We start from the raw sequence: 26,705 nt of genomic DNA, 5'->3' as shown, positions 1-26,705 counted from the left end.
TGCTGGCATTACGTCATGCTATTCCAATACTAGGACCTGCACAGAGCTCTGCGAATACACCTCAGCCATGATCTACAGGCTACAGCACTCCCACTAATCCAGTACTGGGACCCAGATAACACAAACATCTGTCAGTGCACCTCCATCCCGACCTTTAGCACATGTGTCATCAGGCTCTATTCCACTCACGATGTATAATACACCAGTCCACTATTGTCTTTACTTTGCATTCTGGTATTTGCAGTCCTTGATTTTAGGGCGACTACAAGTTCCAAATTGCAAAGTAAAAACATGCATGCCAACATTATCCATTACATGTGGTCATTCATAGCCTGGTCTTGTTTTAACCTTGATTCTGGGATTTGTAAGGGGGGGGGAGGGGGCCCTGACTACAAGTCCACGAATGCAAAGTTAAAACCGAGCGGACTAGCATCTCCTGAATGGAATAGATAATGTTTGCACATATGGAAACACTTGCAATAGAACTACAACTTCTGCATGGAATGGGACATATTGTCATGTATGCTTGTATACATCCATTCTAGGACAAAGACTACACACAGCACTGCCAGTGCCCCTCAATCCAAACCTGCAACAGGCCTTGCGGTTCCAATTAGGAAAACAACCTACAATTGAATGAGAAGGTAACAGGAATTGGATGTGAAAGCAGCAGAAACAAACAGGACTTGGATGTGAAAGCAGCAGAAACAAACAGGACTCGAAAATATGCTTTTTCCTCTTGTTCCCTGCTGTTACATTTTTTTGTTTGAATGTATGTTAGCAACAGTCCTTCTCCAATGTACGGCTCCATGGTCCCGCCCCTCCCACAACAACACACGCATACACATGCGCTTAGGCCGCTACCTACTGCGCTGCTCCTTACCTGTCACGGAAGGAGGGCTCTAATGGGGATAAACCCTCAGACCTCCTGCACTCACATACCCCCATGGTCCACGTCGGAGGTCTGCTCGGAAGCAGAGACCCTCATCTAGTAAGTTCTCTAGGGGAGAAGTGTGAGGGGATTCATGCTGTGGAGCACAGGGAAAGGGAGGTTTACACTGAGGGACTTGACAGTGAGACGGGCTGTGCACTGAGAGGGGTTGTTATTGTAGGCGGTGGGGCACGGAGTTGCGAGCAGTTGCAGGATGTGTTACTTTTTTGCCAAAAACTGGGAGCGGGCAGGCTGACCTCGGCCCGGCCCGCTCCCAGTGTTTTGTAAAAAAAATAAGACTTCCTTCACTTGCAAAGTGGCGACTGGCGCCATGGTGTCTCTCGTGCCGACTCACTGCCTGCAGGCCCTGCTCATGCAGAGCAGATCAGAGTAGGCAGGGCCTGCAGGCAGCCCTGAGCCGGCGCGTAACTGGCCATAGGCTGGAAACTGGCCCCTCACCCGACGCCCCGGGCTGATGGGCCTATCCAACCCTGATTATGTCATGCCAAATGATTGTAGTATGTCATGTAAATACTAAACCACATTTTTATACTGATAAGTTTTTTTAAAAAAACAGCCCATAATTAAAAACAAAACGCCCCCTCGGGGGAAAAAACTGGCCCCCAGTTCCCAAAGGTCATCGGCCAATGGCCGATGGACCGATACGGCCAGTCCAGCCCTGATGACTAGAGGACAATTTCAGGGAAGTTTGGCTACTCTACGATGGAGATCAAAATGGTTGTTTCCATATCAGGATGACTATATCAAGACCACCCAGATGGAAAAGGAACCTGGATGGAAGAACAAGATGCTTGTTTATCCTGCAGCAGGACAAGACGAGGTGCTTATTGATGAGATGAAGAAAATGAATTGCCCTGATGTGACAGAAATAGCTGGATCACCTGGATGTTGGGAGCAAGCTCAAGTCCTGGTCTATGGATGAGTGAAGTCCAAGAAGGGATGGGAAGAAGGGTTGATGTCCTGTGCAGCTCATCTAATATGGAATATGTAGAGGAGGTACAAAGGGTGCATGATGGATGTTTGAAGTAATGGGCCAAACATGCCAAACTGCTGACATGGGCAGAAGATGAATCAGGTCCATTGGTTGTAATCCCATTGGCTAATGTGACATTGTGCTTCCGAAGACACAGAAATAATCATGTGGGGGATAACAAGGAGTGCAAGTCTACAGTTGATGTTTCCAGGATGGGAGAAGGGACAGCCGTCCTTATGGATCGATATTGGGCTTGTGGGTCTAGGGCCTACATGAAGCTGCCCAAGGATTGGGTTGGAGTATGCTCCTTGGTGCTTATCCATGTTCCAGCATTAGTGATTTCTCAGAGTGACCTGAACACTGGAGAATTTCCAAAAGCAGATGCCCATTTGAGAAAAATAAGATCGCTTGAACTTCTCAATTGGACCAGAATAGAGAATTACTTTTCAGACAAGTCAATAGAAGCATATGACTCCATTTCGTATGAACACAGGTTGTTCAGCAAGACTGCCTCAATATTTATGACTATATTCATGCCTGTGATCTAAACGATGGCCAATGCCAAGCGGCTGCAGATTATGAGATGGGAGCTCCTGCAGACAATCAATATCACCATAAAGGGATTCAATGCTATCAAGAAAGAGCTGAGGATCATACGGCTAATGGCGGTACAGAACAGATATGTCCTTGACATGATGATAGCGATGGAAGGAGGAGTTTGCGGCAAAATCGGGCTATAATGTTGCACATTCATAACTTCTCATAATAACGAGAACGGGACCTTGACAGAGGCCATAAAGTTGAACAAACCTGCATAACAAGATGGAAGGCGAGACGGAGGACATTGCGGATGGCAGTTGGGTTGCCTCCATATTCTCATGAATTCCACAGCAGTTGGCGAATATATTCAAGATTCTTGGAGCAATATTGGAGATGGTGATGTCTGGATTCTGTGTGATCAGATTAGTGATCACCCAATGCAAGAAGACAGCAAAGAAGGCGGTAGGAATAAAGATCATGATCGATGTCGAATCTGGGTTTGGACCCAACGACTTGACGGATGAAGATGTCAGAAAATATATAGAGGCCAGCACCATAGCACCTGAAGGAACAAAGTTCCTGCATCCAAAGAATCATAAGAAGTATGTGGGACGATGGGTCTATTGTAATCCGAATGGACAATGCAACTACATGACTTGGAGAGTAGATGATCATGTAAAATCAGCCAGCACCCTGGGGGGGGGTGATGAAGATCTGGACTCTGAAGAAGCACTTCACGAGATATCAAGATGTGAAATCAATTGAGGAGGTGTTCGAGGACTCGACCAGAGGGGGGAATGTAGAGGAGAAGTTACATGCCTGTGCAGGAAATTCTGCCCTTCTACATCCTATATGTTGGAGGCCTGAGATTGTACAATGCTCTACACCAGCAGTTGTGCCAATACTGCCGTGGATATTCGAAATAAGGTACCCTCTCAGAAAACCCTATCAAATGCATCCCCGAAGAGAAGGCAATCTCAGGTAGGAACTCCTTGAAGGAATATGAAATGGAGCGAAGAGGAGCTAGTGACATCACAAGAAACATGCCTGACATCCCGAGAATACTGGTTGAAGAGAATGCATGGATCTTACAGAAACTGATAACGAAGTTAAGAATCAAGTGAACTTTCATTTGCAAGAATAAGATTGCACGTGTGCGCAGTGCTGCAGAAAATCAACCGTTCGATAATTGTACAGATGCTGTAATGCAAGCAGACTAAGTCATCATAGAAGCTGGCTGTATGTAGAGATTAGACTGCAGGTGAAGCCACCATTGTATTGGAGCTGGGCATTGGTGTCATGAATTTAGTAAGCCTGGATCCATGGAGAAGGAAAGGTCGAGAATTGTGTCGCAGCAAGAATAAATCGAGATCGTGTTAGAGTCTGGCAAGGCTGTCTGGCCTGGCATCAAAACTGAAAAAGCCAAGGGGCCTCATTACGACCCGGGCGGTAAGGGTTTACCGGTCCCAGTAAGGGGACCGGTGCTGGTAATCCCCTACCGCCCTATTGTGAGGTCCCTTTGCGGGTCCTCCCTTAACACCTGGTTCTACCAGGCATTAAGGACGGGACCCGCAAAGGACTTTGGTGCTAATAACGGTACCACAATTTGCAGTACCGTTATTAGCGCCTTCCCCATTCCCATTGAGCCCTATGGGGGCTCAAATGGGAATGGGGAGGGCCCTGGTGAATGGGGAATTACCGCCCCGCCAACCTTGGAATGGGGCGGTAATAGCTCCATTCACCAGGGCGGAGTTGGTATGGGTTTGGAGGCAGCCATGGCGCTAATAGCGCCATGGTTACCTCCAAACTCGTAATGACCCCCAATGTCTCTTATCTATTCTTGAAATCAGTGAATGTGCAAAGGATGAATCATCCCTTGTTAAGGTGCAAAGAAAGAACACCAAGGAGGCCAGGTTTTATTAATTTAAGACATTTAAATGCTGCAAAATGCACCAAATCATGGTCTCCTGTCACATAAGCCAAGGATGGAAATAGAGTTGATCTTGGAGTCCTAGAACAACGATAGTGCGAGCTTGCACTCCCATATATTCCCGCAGACAAGGATACTTTGCAAAGCCAAGTTCAAAGACAATCTTCATGGCAGAAGGCATGGGTAATGAGAGATGATGGGCCAATTGGGTGGGAAGGTAAAGTCAAGTCCACCTCCTGGCCACCTGGGTTTGATCTTAAATGCGGCTAGGTGAACCAGGTGTTCCAGACATGGCACGAGCGTGCCAACCAATTTTAGAGGACCATATAACAAAGGGCCTTATAGTGTGAAGACCAATGATAAACCGTGTACTTAATACTGTTGAAAATTACATGTTTTTAGAGGTAGGCATAAATTGTCCACCTGACAGTGGGCAGCCAATCCCAATCCTAGTCTCTATGCAATGTATACTTAGATGATCCCCTTAAGCCTATCACAGCCTTTGATAGGTTTTCTATTATTTGCCACGTAGCATGACGTCATCTCTGATGTATTCTTTGCATATAAGAATGTTTTTTTGAGAAAAGCATTGAGAGCTGAGCGAACGTCCGTTGATGTCTGTTGTAACCTCCCTGTTTTAGATAATTGTTAATAAAACAGCAACCTTTGCCATCTTCCTGAGTTGGTTCAATTATTTAGACTCAGAAATACTCTACGATCCCATCCATTGCATGGACGTTACTAAAGAACCATAAGTACAAGTGCCATTCTAGTCTTGTTGAAGTACACTATGCTCCTACAGACATCAATAGACTAACCAACGGCTTGTGGTCAGTCATTCTTCCAGTGAAAACAAATTGTTATCCCATAAAAACATGGCCACTGCACATAATTTGCCTTGGTGTCTTTGCATAGGCACAGCCCTCAGACTGTATGCACTAACAATGAAATGGGGCAAAATATAGGTGCCATGTGCTGTGGGTAGGTGCCATATAGGTAGCAGTGGGGGCAATTGTGGTAGGGAGCACCCTTCCCTTGCGGTGTGTATGCACATTGATTATTGGGCTGTGCACGCTATCAAAACTCAGCGTGCAGTCAAGTTTATGGATAGCACAGGGGGGCCTTCCCTGTGGATGGGAAAGCGGCATTCACCGAGAGTCAGAAAGCCGCCACGCACAACCTCTATCCTCCTCTCCCTCTTCCCTCACTAACGGACCCAAGCCACGTTAGCGCCTGGAAGCCGTTCTTTCAAGTTCCCGCCATGCATTGCGTTAATTGTGAGATACAGCAGACTGGCCTAGAGGGAAGCAAGCAGGTCAAAGGACGGTAGGGCTGCGGTGGACTCGGTCCCTCATGTCTGCCACCACTGTGGGGACTGCTGTAGTTTCGTTATGACAGGGCGGCATTAAGGAATAGTGACTTCAGCACCCCTTTCTGCAATGCTGGGGTGTGATATATAATGAATTTCTTTATGCATACACAATAGTATAAGCTACTCTCAAAACAACCCACTGTAAAATACACCATCACAATTGCACACGTATGAATAATGTACCACCATTAGTATGTAAAACCTAATGCTTTTTGTCATATTTCTGTGGGTTTTTTGGACAGTAAATTGCACATTTTGGAGGCCATTTTCCCAAGAGTTTTGCGGCGGGAGAACCCCCGCAGACCTCCCTTGGGTGGTGTGGGCTTGCGCGCTCGCTCAAAAATTCCCCCTGGGAAATGTATGCCCCACCAGCTTTCAAAGTCACCAGCCGCCACTGTTGCCTTTTGTGATAACGTGGGATGAGGGAAGGCTATGCTCTTAAGAGGGATGTGAAGGTGAACCAGTAGTGAACCAAACAACACAGGAACATAGTCCAAAATAAAAGGAATAGCCAATCAAGGTTCCATAATAATATATATACTTTAATTAAACACACCACACACAAAAGAGAAATAGAAAATATTGTACAAACACCTACCCCAAAAGAAGAACAGAGAAGATTGTTGAAACTAGCCCTGTGAGTGTGGCTCCAGGGGTGGAAGTTGAAGTGCTAGCAACAAAAAGGATATGTTGATGTTGAAAACAGGTGTGTGCATGACCTAACCAGTCTCTAGGGCCCAAGTGGATTGAGGGGGCAGTTCAGGGTCAACAGTACCAGGATTCAGTTCCTGGTAGGTGCCGGTAAAGGGGTGAATGCGGTCACGCTCTGTCATAGAATGGGTGCTCTTAATGATGCAGGCACGGGTGGTCTCAGGATTGCTTTGCAGGTGAGCCAGGCATAGCCAGGCTTTAGCCGCTTGGAGGGGTTGATGAGTGACACTGCAGCATTCGAGTCAGAGGGCAACGATCATAGAATTGGTGACTTTGGGGTGTCAATGTGCATGTCGATAAGACGGTCATTCAAGGGATATCTGGGCTGAGCCATGTTTGTTAACCCTGATCAGAGTCAGCATTTGACTCACCAGTGATTTGGATCAGTTCACAGCGTCGAGCGGTCAATTCAGGCCAAGCAGTTGCCTGGCTTAGCTGGGGCAAGATACAGCATGAAGATCGTTCGAAGTGCAAGCAATAGTTGGACTTCGTGGAGGACTGCAAATGCCACAACTGTAGCCTTCACTCTCGTTCACGGTGCGATAAACACAGAGTGATCAGGTCGATAGAACAGGGAGCTGCAGCTAGTCTGGCCCTCTGGCTGCTGTGAAGCTGCTCAGGGGGACTCAATGACAGGATGGTTTCATTCAAGGTCTGTTCTCCCAGCCTAAGGAGATACTGATGCAGATTGGTAAGTCCTGCTCCATAGCAAGGGTCACTCCTGATGTGGCCTGGGAGTGGGTAGGGAGCAGGCCTTGGATGGCCCCCTCATCTCTGGCTAACAGCTTTGGAATGCACATCTTTCCAAAAGGAACTCCATTGAGTTCTTCTCAGATGAATCTTTGTGTCCTGAGAGAATCTGAGAGGATCTGAGAGAATCTGAAGAAGGGGTTGGCGACAACTTCTTTTACAGCAAGTGATTGGACTAAAGCAAGCCTGGTTCAATCCCTGTTCTTGAATGGAGAGGTCTCTGCCCTTCTGAAGTAACACACAAAGTACTTTGCTCCTGAGAAAGTAAAGGGGACAGGAAAGAGAAAGACAGACAGAGAGAAAAAAGATGGTGGGAGTCTCCTTCCATTGATCAGGGCCTCCTACCTACTCTTATCCTGCCCCTTTCCCTTCCCACTAAGAACAAGACACTGAGATATGCAGCACCTTGGTGTGGGGTTACTCCTTTTGAATGGGTGTGCTCCTTTGATGCCTGGGCCCAGGAAGGACAGCTGCCTCTGGCAGAAGGTGTTGCCTGCCCTCACAAAGAGATCAAAGAAGAGACCCGGTCCCCCAGGGTCCTGTCCTGCTATTTGGCAGTCTCCACCCAGCTGACCAGATTACACATCAACTTCCACAGCAGAGCTGACTCACAGGAGCTAACACATATGCAATGTCAATTGGGATGTGGTGGCCATGATCATAAATAGTACCATGCACCATGCCTAAACTCAGGCATAGCATTATTTAACGTTTTTCCGTGCCACCGGCATGGGTTACACATGAGCATTGTAGTTTTGGTAAGGCACTGTCGCTGCTGCTGTTGAGTGGGCATCTTGTGACCTTTCTATCTTCTCTATGCCATGAGTAGAGCAAGCACACCCGCCTAAAAGCCATGCCACCCCTCCTGACACCAGTGCCCCCTTCCAATCCACAAAATGAGGGGATCACGTACCTCAAATCAAATTTCACAGAAACTCGTCTAGGCTTTAAATAGATTATCTAGTCAGTACACTCTGCTTTAGGCATGCTGTTGACCAAAAGGGGAAACCGGTTGGAGGAGTACCGATTTGGAAATGGAATTACCTGCATCAGTTTATGTATGTAGAAATACTTGAGTACAGGCATGTTATAAATGACTTATCATATCATATCACATCCACCCTTCATCTGGATGTGTTCCTGCTCGGCAGCGCTACTGCAGCCTTGCTATTGGCTCTCCAACGCCTCCCTTGCCAGTGTTGACCTGGGTAAGCTTTGTGGCCTTACTTTTTATTTGTAACTTGGTGTGAGCACCAAAGTGTTTCTTTTTCACTCTGATCCGAAAAAGAAAAAAAAGAGAAAGAAAAAGTGAGTGCTGCCATCAGATAATTGCAAACCTGCTACCAAGCCTTATCTAGCGTGCATCCATTTAATTACTTGTTGCCTGCATTCTTCAATCTACTTTGCCTAATGCCTTTCGGCCCTCCAAGATGGCCGCACCACTCTACCTGCACTGAGCCTCCTTGCTGCCTGTTCAGGCTCCCTCTCCCATTGGTTGGCTAGATCTTCATTAGCCAATTGAAAATATGGCCCGAAACGAAAGCCTCTGTCTGCTCCCTGTCCACTGCCGGTTTGCTGCAAGAGGACTTTGTGCACCCCCTCACAGAGACGTTTGGTGCATCACCCACACATTTCTGTGGACCCTAAACTACCGTGACTTTTTCTCCATCTCAGCAATGGGTTAGTCTCCCCCAACCCTTGCACCCTCCTAACCCTCTGTTCTTCCTCCCTCTCCCTTTCCCACTCTTACAGCCTGTGAGTTACACCTATTGCCGCCAATTTGAATCCTGCTGTGTTTTATGCCTGCTACTGCGGTTTTGAACCTAGATGTGTTTTTGATTGCTGCTACAATTTTGAATCTACCTGTGTTTTTGAATGCTACTGCGGTTTTGAATCTAGCTGTGTGTTTGGCTAGTACTGTAATTTTGAATCTAACTGTGTTTTTGACTGCTTCTGCAATTTTGAATCTAGGTGTGTTTTTGATTGCTACTGCAATTTTGGAATTGTGGCTGTGCTCCTGTGGTTGCACTGTTTGCTTTTCTCTTGAACTTGGTTTGGGCAAGTAACTGCATTGTGCTACTCTGCCCCGCTGTTCCTATCCTGTTCCTACCCCTTGCTTCCCCCATCTCTCTCTACTTCAACCATAGCGCTCTCTGTTACTCCTATCTTTCTCTAGACAGACCATCACCGACATCCTCTTTGCTGTTCCCTCGCTAGATCTATGCACTCTTCACATGGTCTCTGTGCTCTCTCCTCCTCTCCCATTAATGGTGGCACCCATGGGAGGCCCCCCTGTCACCTTTCGACTTCTCTAAGGTCATCAGTAATGTCTACCTGAATGGCACCGACTTGCTCCATGGCCCTCCGCCCAACCTCCTCCTCTTTGACAGGCGTTTTCCACGTCTCATCAACTTCATTTAATCTCCTGCTGACCCCGCTCTCTCTTCCCCGACTCCTTTACCCCCCCTGCCTACACCTTAGCTACCTTGCCCTCTCCTCCTTCCTCTCCTGCCCCCCCTTGGGCTCCTTCTACACCTCCCCAGGCTGTACCTCTGATTTGTACCCCTCCCCAGAAGTCCATCAAGGATGGCAACCTTCTCCATATTGCCACTCTCAACTCTAGCTCAGCCATCAAACACTCCTTTGACATCCGTCGCCTCCTGGAAGAACTTGACCTTGATGTCCTCTGTCTCACTGAGACTTGGCTCACAGCCACCTCTGTCATGAGCTTTGACACTCTCCTCGCTGACGGCTATAAGATCCTCTTCGCAGCCAGATCCACCCGGTCCGGAGGGGGAGTAGCCCTGATCTTCCCTGCGTGGATTCCTATCTCTGTCATTCCTATGCAGACCTACTCCTCTTTCGAATGTCTTGTCTGCAGGCTTTCTCCCTCTCCTGGCCACTCTCTTACCGTGGCCACTATCTATTGGCCACCTGGCCAGATCACATCCTTCCTCTCTGAGTGGGTGGATCTCTGCTCCTCCCCCCTGGCTTCAACTTAACTCCTACTTCTAGTAGATCTCAACCTCCATCTGGATACTCCCTACTCTTACTCTTGACTCTTTCACGAATTCTGCAATTCTCACACTCTTGCTATTCTCCCCTCTAGCCTGATTCACTCTGCAGGGCACACGCTTGATGTTTTGATCTCCTCAGACCTCCCCCTCTCCATCCCTCTGACCACTTCTCTCTCCTGAAGTGATCACTCCCTCCTTTCTTCACATCTCTCCCTCTAAACACCTCAAGCCAAGCCAATTCCAACACTGCCACCTACCTTATCGGTCATCAGACCTATGAAGCGTGTGTCAGTTAAGGCTTTCGCCGCCACTTTCTCTCCCCCTCCTCCTCCTCTTGCCGACTTTCACCCTGACACAGCCCTTTCCATGCAATAGTCTTCTATCTCTGATACTCTGGATGTTTTTGCCACTGTCATGAGGATCCACTTGAAGCCCAAAGCCAAGTGCAACTCTTGGTACGATTCCGATCTAGCTACCCTTAAATGCAAGTGTAGGCATGCTGAGAGGAAATTACGTGCATCCTCCTGTGCATCCTCTGACAACCCGGCCTACCGCCTGCTCCAAAGGCAATACCAGCTCCTTATTCAAACTAAGAAGTGGGCCCACATTCAAGCCTGTGGCTCTGCGGCATCTAACAACTCAGTGGAACTTTTAAAACCTGCAACGAGCTGGCCAACCCTGCTGCAGTCTCTACCTCGCCTGTTGCCTGCCAGGCCCTCTGCAATGCCGTTGCCTCTCACTTCATCTCTAAAAGCCAGGACATCCTGTACACACTCTTGTACTCTCCACCCGTCCCCCCTTCTGTCTCTGCAAATTCCGACCCTCCTACAGTACCGACCCCTCCCTCTTTCTCATCCTTTCCTCTGTTCTCCGCTGATGAGGTTTATAGACAAGTCTGATCTATGAAAATCTCATCAAAACAGGCTCTTCCCTGTTCGTTTAAAACCATCAAGGACCACATTGACACCCTTGCTCTGTACGACTTCTGCAACCACTCCTTTGCCTCTGGAGCCTTCCCCTCTCCTCTGAAGCACTCCCTTGTGCACCCTCTTCTGAAGAAACCCACTGCCGACCCCTCATGCCCAGCTAACTATCACCCGATCTCCATCACACTTTTCCTGGGCAAACTCTGGTAACGCTGGCCATCTCCCAGCTTAATCTTCACACTGAGTCTGTTGATTATCTCCATGACCATCAATCTGGCTTTAGAAGCATGGGAACTGCTCTCCTGAACATCCACAATGACCTGCTCTCCAACCTTGGTGCTAACCTCCCTTCTGTCCACATCCTACTCGATCTCTCTTATGCCTTTGACACGGTCAACCATGTCACCCTGCTTAACCGTCTCTGTGATAACCTGGATATCACTGGTCGGTCTCTGGTTGGCTGACCTCTTTCCTCTCTGTTCGAACCTCCTTGGTCCAACTTGGGTCCTTTCTTTCCTCTATCTCACTTTCAACCTGTGGTGTTCCCCAGGGGTCTACCCTCTCTCCCTGGCTTTTCAACCAATACCCAGCACTCATTGACCAATGCATTGCCACTCTCTACTCCAACCTTTAGTGCTATGTGGGTGACACTCAGCTTGTTTTCAGGCTTCCATCTGCCACCTCTTCTCCTTCTATCATCTCTAACTGTCTTTCTGCTATCCAGGAGTGGTGTGCCTCCAATGATCTCTGCTTTAATGCCAGTAAGACAGAGATTCTCCTCATCGGCACACCTGCACACTCCATTCCTGTCACTCTCTAGCCGGCCTCCCTTGTTCCCACCTGTGAAGATAAGAACCTTGTGTTATCTTCGACTCCGCACTCTCCTTTTCTCCTCACATCACTGACGTTTCTAAGAAGTAAAACTACCAAGTGCACCACCTCAGAGGTAATCGTCCTTTCCTCTCCTTCCCTGAGAAGCTTAATGTTTCTAGAGCTCTGGTTCTCTACAGGCCGGACTACTGTAACAGCCTCTTTCTAAATCTGGCTGCTTCTATTCTCCGCCCTCTGCAACACATCCAGAACAGGACTGCAAGACTTGCCCTTGGCCTCGAGCCCTGAGATTGGATCTCTACAGCCCCAAAATCTCTTCATTGTCTCCCAGTGGCTGCAAGGATTAAATTCAAGACCCTTTGCATTGTCCAGAGGGATTTCTGGAGCCTGGGTCCAAAATACCTTCAACTCCTCCTCCGTAAATACCTTCCTACTCAAGCTCTCTGCTCCTTCACCTCCAACTCCCTCAGAGTCAGTCGCTTCTCTAAGCAAAGAGCTGGTTGTAGATCTCTTTCCTCAGCAGTAGCCTCCCTCTGGAACAACCTTCCTGCCACTCTGAAACTTGAGGATCACCATCTCCGGTTCCAGAAGCACCTGAAGACCATCCTCTTTGCTTCTGCCTTCGCTCTCCCTCTCTCCAGCTGATCTGTCTGCTTCGTCTGCTTTGTGACTGTCTTTTTTTAATGTAATGGTTTTGTAGTTGCAATGCTTTGTTGAGGTACATGCCCACCCAGCCACTCACCCGCACTGCACCTGGCAACCCTTGCACTTAGGTCTGTATCTGTTACCTTACAGTCCCCTTACCTGCACTTACCATACACCCCTTGTCTGCGCTCAATACCAGCACTTGCCACTTTGTTAGCTGCACTACCTTTTTTGTATCCCATGCTCAGCACTTTCCATTCCTCCCCTCTCCCTTGCACTCTCCCCCTTCCATCTCCCCTGCACTTGCATGTTCTCAATGGCACTAGGCCTACTAAGATTGTTGTTTTGTCCTCCATTGTTCCCCTCCCTTGCCTCTTCATGCTCTGAAACACTTGTGCATGAGTGCAATACAAATAAATTATATCATATCATATAATGTATTAATACAAATAAAAAAGCCAGGGTTTTGCACCCTTGCCAGATGACAGTTCTTCACACTGTCTACATTCCTAAATGTGATGTACATCATGCTCAGGAATTGATTGAAAAAGTAGGACATTGATCAAAGGGGACCCATAATATGAAAAATGTGTCTCAAAGAAAGCAAACATTAATGTAAAGTAAAGAAGAGGTGAAGGGGGCAATTATAAAGGGGCTTTGAAAAATGATAACCTCACTTCCCATTGCTCATTTTTCATAAACCAGTAGATAGGTGGCACTGAGAAATGCAGTGTCATGTCCCACGCTCACTTACCTGTGGAAGCGGGTCACGGGAACTCTGCATGGCATTAAGGCTCAGAGACGGGCAGTTGGCAGTTGTGTCCGCAGTTGCACTGGCACCTGTTTTCCGCTTCTCTAGCCCCAGGGAGACCACGGGAGAAACCGCAACTATTTGGGATGTCCTCCAGTGCTGACAGGCAACACGCCTACATAACGCTGCTGCCTTATCATGCCGGATCACGTGACATTATGGCATGTGGTCGCCCGGCAACGGCCTACGCCGGCAAAAAAACAGGTTTAAGTTATTTAAGGTCAGCAGAGACTAGGAACTGTACGTCTTAATGCTCCTGTTAATTTACAGCAGTTATCTTGCTCTGACCCTCGCTTCCTTGCTATTGCCTTGCCCTTTGCATTGGCCCCCCTCAGCTCCATTCTTCCCTTCTGGGATTCTCCTTCTCTTTGCCTTATTCCTTTCTCTGCCTTGACCTTGCCTTCTACCCCCATTAAAATCACTAGGGGACTTTGGGCAAGTAAGTAACCTGTACTAAACCCTAACTTAACCACACAACATTGTAAAGGTATGCTCAACTAATCACAATTTAATCATGTTGTGAAACTAAATATACTATACTGAGGAAAGCAAAAAGAAGATCAAAAAGACAAAGAAATGGATACTAAGAATGCATGTTTATTTATGCATACAATCATCCCTCTCTAGCTATGGGTACATAAACAAACCCAACCCTCACAGCCAGCTCAATAGCTCTCTAGCTCCCTAGCTCTGAGACTGAACTCTCTTCCCACAGAGCAGCAATCAACTGTTATACAGAATAGCATTGTAGTGATCACGCATTTTACAATTGCATGCATAGAAAGCATTCTATGGCAACCAGCATTTTATGGCTACGTGCATGCATATTACAACATAGCATAATCGTGTACTGTACTGGGACACGGTCACATGTTGTTCTATATTCTATCCTAAGAACAGCAAAGCATATTGTGTAACATTCTTTCATTCTCTTCGCACAAGACAGTCTCATGCTATCTCTTTCTCCGCAGCCAGCCAACCAGCCAAGGCTGTATCTCTGCTCGAGAATAGCTGAAAGTCTGCCAAGAGACAGATTGTTATGACAAACATCTCTTCCACTGTGTTCGGCTGCAAACACATTTGCCTTCCGTGCTCAGAAAAAGCCGGATTCATGATGGACAAAAACCAATAGTGCTTCGAAATACAGAATGTGCACCTTACAAAATAACAAGCTAAATATATATTTCTACATTGCTCTCAGCAAATGTTGATCTGTGAGAGCTCACAACCAACTATAATCTTAAATATAGCTAATACTAAATGGATGAATGGATGAATGGATGAATAGATTAACCCACGCTATCACAGAAAAATGCAGATTAACAAACAGCCCTTTTTAGCATGCTAAGCCATTCTAGGATATGATATGATATGACATTTATAACGCACCTATACACAAGTGTTTCAAGGCGTGATTATAAATTAGTAATACTAGACAGTAGTGTGGCAAGTAACATGACAGGTGTCAGTCAAACATGGATATAAAAGAAGCAAGTAGTGTAGCTAGATACTCAGGCATACTAAGGCATACTAAAGCATACTAAGACATTGCGATAAGCACAGTGACACTCTATTACTAGCGTTTGGCAATGTACCATGATACATAGCATAGATCCAAGTAACCTGTGAAGCATTGTATACATAGGCAGCATCCTAAGTTGATGACTGCAAACACTGCAATAGTGACAAACTGTGGTGCATTCATTCTATTAACCAGAGAACTTTGCTCTAAAACATGTAAATAGCAAATAGCAGGATTTATATATATCTATCTCATCCTGGTGCTCATAATGCAAACTATCAAGCATGTGTGTCTTTAATCAAGCGTGTGCACTCAAAAGGAAAACATAATATAGCAAAGCATAGCAGGTGTAGCATAGCATCGCATGTGATATGGACAGCGACAAACGTTTTCTCTGATGTTATGCAGTCTCTAGTTCACAAGATACAGTCCTTATTACTTCCACAGTCATTAGCAGACCAAGCATAACATATGTCTCTAGCTGACCATGGTCATCTGGACCTGATCATTTCTGTGGCAAAACTGTGCATATCCTCACATCTGCGCAACCCAAACATGGGCATAGTTTCAGTGTCAATTAGGAAGCCTCACTGACATAGGCTCTAGAAGTTCATTCATGGGATTCAAATCATCTGTTCACCGCCCCCTCTCTGCATTGAAGCAAGCATATTTGGGCAAAATGGAGCAAACAAATCGTTGGTTTCATGTGGGTGCTGCACAATTCCCATACTGTGACAATTTCCTGGCTCTCCCTGACTCCACTAGGTCTCTCCCTATCTTCTCGATACAGATTGTATTGTTGCACTCTGGCATAGAGTGATCTCTGAACAGTTCAGAAAATTCAGATCTCAACAGATCCTCATGTTGCTCAAAACAAGGATCAGGATTTCTCTCTCTCAATGAAAACACTGGGGTATGTATTCGGTACGTATTCTCTATCCCCTACACCCTCATTTCCCAGTTTAGGGCAAAGGCAAACGTAATCAAATTCTTCTCTTGCCATCTATTGCGAACAGCTTGCATAACAGACTTGTGATCAAATATCCCATTTCCTGAAAAGCAGCAGGGAAAAACGTCTCAATTTGCAGGGGTTTTATACGAGGCAAATCTCTGTCAACCTGGGATTAAGCCAGCTTCTTTTGTGTAATTCTCAAAGCGGAGCGTTTATCATACTTAGACTCCAAGGCCTCACAGCATTCTACAGAACAGCTGTACTTGGCAACATCACTTAGCACAGATGTTCAGTTGAAAGGCCAGTCTGTATGCGCAGGCCAGTCTGGATCAGATGTATCGCAAAACCAAAAAAGAAAAAATGCAGTATCAGGGATTGCATATTATAAAGCTGTTTTCAAACAAGGCAAGGTCATTCAACACTGCATTACTGCATTAACACTGCCCTACACAATTCGTACAAGGTGAAAACTGTTCTAATTTCTCTCAGAGACAGCAATGCTAGGATCTCAGTGTCAAGCCATTCTAATTCAATGTGTACTAGTTCAGGAACTGACAATGGTCTGTCATAATTCAAGCTGATGTGACATTCAGGTAGCACATAGCCAACATGACCAAATGCAAAAGAAAAATATCCCGTGGACATCCATCTTGCACATATACAAACACAACACATTTGTTTCACATAATTTGAAATCCCCAAGATTGCAGCACGGCACAAGGCTGTTTTCAGTGTGACAAAAGCTTCCTGACAGTAATCATCCCCTGGCAATGCTGATGCAACATGTATTCTCTCAGGAGCAATCCTCATATCCTCCTTCAACAAGAGGTACCCTACATAGGTGTTTTCAGGTTGACAAGGCTGGTACTCATTCTAAGAAAACTTCTGTCCTGCATTTGCAAGATCCTTCAGTAAACTAATAGTGCCCTTCTAGCATACTTCACAACAGTCTGTTGCTGCTAGTAACAATGTGCAATATTGTAGCAACTCTAATCTATCAAACTGTACTCTAAACACTCTACTGTAAATGCTAGCACTGTCAGTGTATCCTTGTGATATTCTAGCAAAGGTCAATGTATCACTGACAGAAAAGTATGCTCCTTGAGCAGAAATCATGGTCAATTTGTCCTCTAAATAAATTGCAAAACGGTAGGGCAAAACATTGTTATCCTTTCTATAGACTGGCAAAACGCTGTTATTACTATTGCTGTCATATATTGTCTCAATTTCACCTTTCGCCATTAAATCAGAAAGCAATGGTAAGCCCTGTGTTGAAGCATTTCGCTGCGAGGATACTGTCAAGTATACACCATCAGAACTGCACGGAATCACTGTGTACAATTCTCTCAACACATTCACTCCCACAGGTTCTCTCCATAATGGGATGTCAGCAAGTGCCATGTATCTGTAAAGGGACCAACAGTAACGGGTACAGAAACATTCTATTGCCCTGACAAGGCAATATCTGGAACCATTGAGCTGTCAATGGAACATTCTTGTGACATAGTATCTATCACAACCAAGTCTGCCCTAGGTAACTGCTTTTCCTGGGTCACCCCATCTCCTCATTTTGCACTGACTGGTGCACTGATTCTGGGACCACTTCCCAGTTGTCTAACATAGTTCCCAGTCTCCCCCATATTGCTCTTAGTCCACTAAGATACAGAGTATTTATTTCCTTTTCTAACCCTGTGGGTTTTTTTCTCAACAAACACATTTTCATAACATGTGTGAGTTTCCAAACTAACTTCAGGCAAAAAACCTGGAGCAAGCTCACAACGCAATCTCCCATCAAACTCGAACTCGATTTCTGTGCCTGGTGATCTTCAGTCAACAAATACAAACAGCATCGCTGCTACAACGAGGTTCAAACCCTTGCCGGAGATGATCTTGGCCAACAAGTGGAACAGAAGTAACAGCTGCTACAAGGAACCTTCGTCCTACTTGGCAAGCAGTGATCCTCAGTACTGTAGTCCTAAGCACCGTCCTCGATCATCATTGGGAGAGTCCCCATAGGGGTGCCATTTTGTGAAACTAAATATACTATACTGAGGAAAACAAAAAGAAGATCACAAAGACACAGAAATGGATATTAAGAATGCATGTTTATTTATGCATGGCAACAGTCACTAATCACTAACAATCAGCACTTTCTAGCTATGAGTACTTTAGCAAACCCAACCCTCACAGCCAGCTCTCTAGCTCTCTAGCTCCCTAGCTCTGAGACTGAACTCTCTTCCCCCAGAACAGCAATCTACTTTTATACAGAATAGCATCGTAGTGATGACGCATTTTACAACTGCATGCGTAGAAATCATTCTATGGCAACCAGCATTTTATGTCTATGGGCGTGCATATTTCAACATATCATAATCGTGTACTGTACTGGGACACAGTGACATGTTCTTCTATATTCCATCCTAAGAACAATAAAGCGTATTGTGTAACATTCTTTCTCTCTCTTCCCACAAGACAGTCTAATGTTATCTCTTTCTCCGCAGCCAACCATCCAGCCAAGGCTGTATCTCTGCTCGAGAATAACTGACAGTCTGCCAAGAGACAGATTGTTATGACAAACATCTCTTCCACTGTGTTCGGCTGCGAACACATTTGCCTTCCGCGCACAATAAAAGCTGGATTCATGATGGACAAAACCCACAATAGCACGTCGAAACACAGACTGTGCACTTTGCAAAATAACAGGCTGAATATATATTTCTGCATGGCTCTCAGCAAATGTTGATCAATGAGAGCTCAAAACAAGCTATAATGCTAAACATAGCTTATGCTAAATGGATGAATGGATTAATGAATGAATGAATGAATGGATTAGCCCACTCTAATTTATCATGGAAGAATGCAGATTAACGATGTCATCTTGTACAACCTAAATTGCCCTACAACCAAACTAACTATACCCTCCTGTGGTGTCTAGCCCCTAGAAGGCAGTGGTGTGCTGCTAATCTGTGGTTTCTAGCCCCTAGAAGGCAGTGGTGTGCCACTAATCTAGGCTGAGAGGACAGCGAGAGGCTTACAGGGGAATTCAAATAACTGTGGTTCCTTTATGATCCCTATCATGGTGGGCCACAGCGCAAAGTGTCCCATAAGTGTTTTTACTATTTTCTGTTGCCATTTATGTATTTAGGGCAAGCCTCTAACATTCCCCTCACCCTAGATAAGCGCCACACCACCACCTTCTAGGGGCAAGATACCACAGGAAGGTACAATTAGTTGAGTTGGGACCCCCGGAAACTAGCCGAGTTTGGGATCATTGTATGATCCAGTTCTCATTCCGTCCAGCTCATTTTGCCCATGACAAAGCCAAGATAGAGTATATGTTGAGCAACTTGGTGGGCAATGCACTGCCGAGGCAGCACCCTATGTGTCCTCCAATAGCTCTATCTTGGGTAATTTCCAGGAATTTGAGAAAGCGTCCCTAGAGACCTTTTAGTTTCCCAACTTAGCAGCCAGAGCTCAAAACCAATTAGTGGATATTAAACAAGGTTCTCAAGATCTCATCCAATGTATTGGACAATCTCGCCAGTTAGCTGCTGATGCTCAATGGCCAGAGGTTACCCAGCAAACCCTGCTTCGATGTGGACTAAGGTAGGAATTCAAGGATGATATAGTTCATTACGGGGAACCCCATGACCTCCACACTCTCATTGAGTTGGTAATCCGAATCCATTATCGCTTAACAGAAAGGAAGGGAGAAAAGATGTGAACTGTGCAAGGTTTCGCACCATCCAGGCCTATTCCACCATGTTCTGTTGTGGCTATGAAATGACAGGGAGAACCTATTCAACTAGGAGCGGTGCATGGCCCCCTTTCTGAAGAAGAGAAACGATGAAGACAAACAACCTGCTTGTGTCTATACTTCGGTGTGTGAAGCCATTTCCTGGGTATCCGTCTTATTCGTCCTCTGAGGCCCTTCGGAAAACTAGTCGGTTTTCTGTCTGAAGGGAAGAAAACAGCAAGCCCCTCCACCCCATCCTCTCTTCCCGACATTTATCAGACTCCTATGCCTGTTTCATGACTTTTGGTCTTGGATGTCCATCTCCTTAATCCCATGACACAGCAGGTAATCACTATCATGGACCTGCTGGATTCAGGAGCTTCAGGAAATTACATTGATCGGACATTCACATGGAACATTGTATAACCCTGGTCTAAAAGGGTCTGCCAGCTACCGTGGCTCTCATAGACAGTTCCCAGATATCTTCTGGTCCTGTAACACAAGACTCAGTACCAGTTGAGCTATACATCAACCAGCAAAAAGAAGTACCTGCTTTTGATGCCTTACAGATGCCTTTGTATGCATTGGTGTTGGACATTCTATGGCTTATCTATCATAATCCCTTCATCAATTGGGCAACTCAAACCCTGATTTTTGGTTCTACCAAATGTACTACATGCTGTAGTATGGAGAAGTCTGAAGCATTCAAAATTCACATCAAAGCTCACCAAACCTGAAGATACTTTTTATCGTGTTTGTGCCATCCAGTGTGTACCTCGTGTTTACCAGACCTATCAAAGGGTCTTCTCAGAACCTGAAGATATTCCACTCCCACAACATCTTCCTTCAAATGTGCCATCATGCTCCAGCCTTACAAAGTTGTTTCTTATGGTAGGGTACATTCGCAATCCCCCGAGAACATCAGGAGCTACAGAATTACCTACAAGACTGCCTCCAGAAGGGATACATTACACCATCTTGCTCTCCAGCAGGGGCACCATTATTTTTTGTGCCCAAAAAGGAAGGCACCTTACGCCCCTGTATCCACTATCCAGAGCTCAGTCACATTACATGCAACGACAGATACCTACTGAATCTCATCCATGATATTCTGGAGTCATTGAAGGGAGCCCGGTATTTTATCAAATTGGATCTACGTTGGGAATATCATCTTATTCGTATCAAGGAGGGTGATGAATGGAAGACTGCATTTAAGACTTCCCATGGGCACTTCGAATAAAGGGTCATGCCTTGTGGGTTGTGTAATGCCCCATCGGTGTTCCAGCAATTCATGGATCTTGGAGACCCTATTGGATTAATCATGTGGGTGTATTTGGATGACATCCTGATCTTTTCTACCACTCTAGAGGAACACCAGCAGCACATTTCACAGGTTCTCCATCATCTTGAAACCAATCACCTGTACGTCAAACCTACGAAATGCTTGTTTCACCAGAAGAAGATCGACTTTTTAGGCCATACCATCAGTGAACAAGGTTTACAGATGGATGAAGCCATGGTCCTGGTTGTAAAGGCTTGGCACAGCCCCAATGACCATAAAGCAGCTCAACGGTCTTTGGGTTTCGCGAATTACTATCGTGATTTCATAGCAGATTTTGTCAAATTGACCCAGGATATCATACGTTTACTCAAAAATAAATCAACCGTACCGTTGGGATGAAGCAGGTGATATCGCTTTCCAGAGACTAAAAAAAGCCTTCATTTCAGCACCCATTCTCCATTATCCCAATGATACTAGGCCTTCCCTTATTTAAACCGATGCATCTAAAAAAGCCATTGGAGTCGTTTTGCTACAAACCGATGCCAGAACTTCCATTGAATATCCAGTTACATGTTACTCACAAAGACTGACATCCCGTGAAGTTAATTATACAGTCATTGAGAAGGAGCTTTTGACGAAAAAGGGAGCATTCGAACAATGGAAACATGATATCTAGGGAGCACCACATAAGACCATAGCTCGCACCGATCATCACAATTGGCAACACCTGCAATCTCTTCAGTCTCAGAACAGCGGCAGGCTCTTTGGGCCTTCTTCACCCAATACGACTTTGTCTTGACCCACATTCCTAGTTGCTCCAATGCACGTACTGACACCCAATCTCAGTCTTTGACTATGGACTCTATGCCAGAGTGCTGTCCTACCATGTTGCTCCCCAGAAATCACTTTGTGGGAGCCATATAGTCTTTTATGGATCAAGTCCAGGATGCCACATCTTCAGATCCTACAGTAACCCGGCTCCTTGAGCGCCAAGAAACAAGCATCAAGGACAGTTTGCTGTTCTGTTCCAAGTGTCTGTACATTCCCTCCCATGCTCTACGTGATCTACTTTTGTCCAGATTTCATGACATCCTGCAAGCTGGCCACAGAGGTGTAAAATCAACTCAAGAACTGGTTTCACAGGACTTCTGCTGGCCTGGGCTAAACAAACAAGTTGCTGCCTGTGTCACATCCTGTCCGATATGAGCTCAGACCAAAACATCCAGACAACGAGCTATAGGCCTGTTGCAACTGATCAAAATACCACCCAGACCATGGCACACTATTGCAGTGGACTTTATCGTCGAGCTACCAAGATCAAACAACAACACTATTATCATGGCAGTGGTTGACTGTTTTTTAACCTAGCCCATTTCATACGCATGTCAGACTTACCCACAGTGGTCCACATGGCCAGTCTGTTTCTCCATAAGATCTATCTTATCCATGGCCTTTCTATGAAGATCGTCTCAAACTGTAGATCACAATTTATTGCTCGCTTTTGAGCTCAGTTATGTAAACATCTACACATTCAATGAGGGCTCAGTTGTGGATACCATCCCCAAACCAATGGCCAGACCGAAAGAACCAATCAGACTCTGAAACAATACCTTTGTTGCTACATCAACGACACTCAGGATAATTGGTCACCCTACTTGAACATGGCTGAGGTTGCCTACAATAAAACATGTCATTCCTCGATACAACAATCACCATTTCACTTTTCGTATGGCCAACATCCTAAGATACTACCCCTGGAGTCAATTCCGGCTATTCCTGTCCCTTAAGTGGATGCCATGTTGCAACACGTTCAGCGGATTCATTGGCTTACGAAATCGTTGATACAGGAGTCTCAAACCCAGTCCAAACTACAGGCTGACAAACACCATCACCCGGAACCTGTTTAACTGGTCAGCAATCATGTATGGTTGACACCAAAGAATCTGGCTCTCCGCAATCTACCCACCAAACTTGCTTCCAAATTCCTGGGTCATTTTCCTGTGCTTCGCAACATTACTCTAGTGGCCTACAAACTGCAGTTGCCTACCAAATGACGAGTGTATCCGTCTTTCATGTGTCCTTGTTGAAGCCATTTTTGCCCTATCTTTATGGACGTCTACCCAACCGTCCCGCTCCTGTGGATGTCGATGGTCATCCTGAGCATGAAGTTCATTCCATCTTTAATTCTCAGTTCCGTGGGGGCCGCTTGTATTACCTGATTGATAGGGATGGGTAAAGAACAGAAAGAAGCAGGAAGACTCTGTACTCTGGACCAGAGTATTATTATAAATCGCAAATCTGAGGAAATGTCCAGAGAGCAAAACTATATTCATAACAAAAGTGTATCAAATTTTATTCACCATGATACCAAATGTTTGTAAAAAAGTCAGTCAATGACATATTACTTTATATAGCATCATTATATCACATAACACGACAACATGGGGATAGATAAAAACTAGCTAAAATGAGTCAATCATCACAACTATTCATAGTGCAGCATCCAAACCATACATCACACTCAGTGACATTCAACCAAACAACAATAGCTAAAAAACATGACAAAGTTTAATTAACAGTAGGAGGGGGGATACACATTCCTCACGTCCCACCTGATTATTTTAGTATTTGAAACATTTTTTGACACACAAACAACAATAGACACAATTAAAAAACAATCTATCGCAAGGGTGGATCTAAAGAAAGAATGTTGTGTAGATCTCATCCCTAGGGAATAAGATCAACCGGTTAGGCTGACATAGGTTCTAGAAGTTCATTCATGGGATTCAAATCATCTTTTCACTGCCCCCTCTCTGCATTCAAGCAAGCAGATTTGGGCAAAATGGAGCAAACACATTGTTGGCTCAATTACCATTGCTGTGACACTTTCCTTGCTCTCCCTGACTCCACTAGGTCTCTCCCTATCGTCTCGATACAGATTGTATCATGGCACTCTGACATAGAATGATCTCTGAACAATTCAGAAAATTCAGATCTCAACAGACCCTCATGTTGCTCAAAACAAGGATCAGGATTTCTCTCTCTCAATGAAAACACTGGGGTATGTATTTGGTACGTATTCTCTATCCCCTACACCCTCATTTCCCAGTTTAGGGCAAAGGCAAACGTAATCAAATTCTTCTCTTCCCGTCTATTGCGAACAGCTTCCATAACAGACTTGTGATCAAATATCCGATTTCCTGAAAAGCAGCAGGGAAAAACGTCTCAATTTGCAGGCGTTTTCTACGAGGCAAATCTCTGTCAGCCTGGGATTAAGCCAGCTTCTTTTGTCTAATTCTCAAAATGGAGCGTTTATCATACTTCGGGCCTCATTACACGGTAGGCGGAGGACCAAGGTGCTATTATCACCTTGGTCCATGCCGGTAAAATACCGGCACGGCCTTGGTGGAAAGGGGAATTACTGCCCTATTCCAAGGTTGGTGGGGCGGTAATTCCCCCTTCCCCCATTGCCCTTCCCCATTCCCATTTTTGCCCCATAGGGCTCTATGGGAATGGGGAAGGCACTAATTACGGTGCCGCAAATTGCTGTACCGTAATTAGCACCCTGGTCCCTTTGCGGGTTGGTTTTTAACACCTGCTAAACAGCAGGCATTAAAGTACCTACCCGCAAAGGGACCTCGTAGTAAGGCGGTAAGGGTTAACGGTCACTGGTACCATTACCATTGACCGTTAACCCTTATCGCCTTCCGTGTAATGTGGCCCTTAGACTCCAAGGCCTCACAGCATTCCACAGAACAGCTGTACTTGGCAACATCACTTAGCACAGATGTTCAGATGAAAGGCCAGTCTGTATGCGCAGGCCAGTCTGGATCAGATGTATCGCAAAACCAAAAAAGAAAAAATGCAGTATCAGGGATTGCATATAATAAAGCTGTTTTCAAACAAGGCAGAGTCATTCAACACTGCATTACTGCATTAACACTGCCCTTCACAATTCGTACAAGGTGAAAACTGTTCTAATCTCTGTCAGAGACAGCAATGCTAGGATCTCAGTGTCAAGCCATTCTAATTCAATGTGTACTAGTTCAGGAACTGACAAAGGTCTGTCATAATTCAAGCTGATGTGACATTCAGGTAGCACATAGCCAACATGACCAAATGCAAAAGAAAAATATCCCGTGGACATCCATCTTTCACATATACAAACACAACACATTTGTTTCACATAGTTCAAAATCCCCAAGATTGCAGCACAGCACAAGGCTGTTTTCAGTGTGACAAAAGCTTCCTGACAGTAATCATCCCCTGGCAGTGCTGATGCAACATGTATTCTCTCAGGAGCAATCCTCATACCCTCCTTCAACAAGAGGTACCCTACATAGGCGTTTTCAGGTTGACAAGACTGGTACTCATTCTAAGAAAGTTTCTGTCCTGCATTTGCAAGATCCTTCAGTAAACTAATAGTGCCCTTCTAGAATACTTCACAACAGTCTGTTGCTGCTAGTAACAATGTGCAATATTGTGGCAACTCTAATCTATCAAACTGTACTCTATGCACTCTACTGTAAATGCTAGCACTGTCAGTGTACCATTGTGGTATTCTAGCAAAGGTCAATGCATGAATCACAGAAAGGCATGCTCCTTGAGCAGAAATCATGGTCAATTTGTCCTCTAAATAAATTGCAAAACGGTAGGGCAAAACATTGTTACCCTTTCTATAAACTGGCAAGATGTTGTTATTACTATTGCTGTCATATATTGTCTCAATTTCACCTTTCGCCATTAAATCAGAACGCAATGCTAAGCCCTGTGTCGAAGCATTTCGCTGCGAGGATACTGTCAAGTATACACCTTCAGAACTGCACGGAATCACTGTGTACAATTCTCTCAACACATTCACTCCCAACAGGTTCTCTCCATAATGGCATGTCAGCAAGTGTCATGTATCTGTAAAGGGACCAACAGTAATGGTTACTAGCTGTAACATAGGTCATATTTCTGGTGTACCTGCAAACCCTACAGAAAGATTTTATTGCCCTGACAAGGCAATATCTGGAATGATTGAGCTGACAATGGAACATTCTTGTGACATAGTATCTATCACAACCGAGTCTGAGCTAGGTAACTTCTTTTCCTGGGCCACCCCATCTCATTCTTTTGCACTGACTGGTGCACTGATTCTGGGATCACTTCCCAGTTGTCTAACATAGTTCCCAGTCTCCACCATATTGCTCTTAGTCCACTAAAATACAGAGTCATTATTTCATTTTCTAACCCTGTGGGTGTTTTCTCATCAAACAAATTTTCATAACATGTGTGAGTTACCAAACTATCTTCAGGCATCTTAAAAAAAAAAAACGTTTCTCTAGCCTGCCAAAATATGTGCACACATTTTTCAAAACAAACCTATTTCAAACCTATTTACAAAAAAAACCTGGAGCAAGCTCACAACGCAATCTCCCATCAAACTCGAACTCGATTTCTGTGCCTGGTGATCTTCAGTCAACAAATACAAACAGCATCGCGGCTACAACGAGGTTCAAACCCTTGCCGGAGACGATCTTGGCCAACAAGTGGATCAGAAGTAACAGCTGCTGCAAGGAACCTTCATCCTACTTGGCAACCAGTGATCCTCAGTACTGTAGTCCTAAGCACCATCCTCGATCATCATTGGGAGAGTCCCCGTAATGGTGCCATTTTGGGAAACTAAATATACTATACTGAGGAAAACAAAAAGAAGATCACAAAGACACAGAAATGGATATTAAGAATGCATGTTTATTTATGCATGGCA

Source organism: Ambystoma mexicanum, chromosome 6p (assembly GCF_040938575.1).
Source record: "Ambystoma mexicanum isolate Mex_15411 chromosome 6p, UKY_AmexF1_1, whole genome shotgun sequence".
Lineage (NCBI taxonomy): Eukaryota > Metazoa > Chordata > Amphibia > Caudata > Ambystomatidae > Ambystoma > Ambystoma mexicanum.
Note: the sequence above shows the minus strand (reverse complement) of the source record.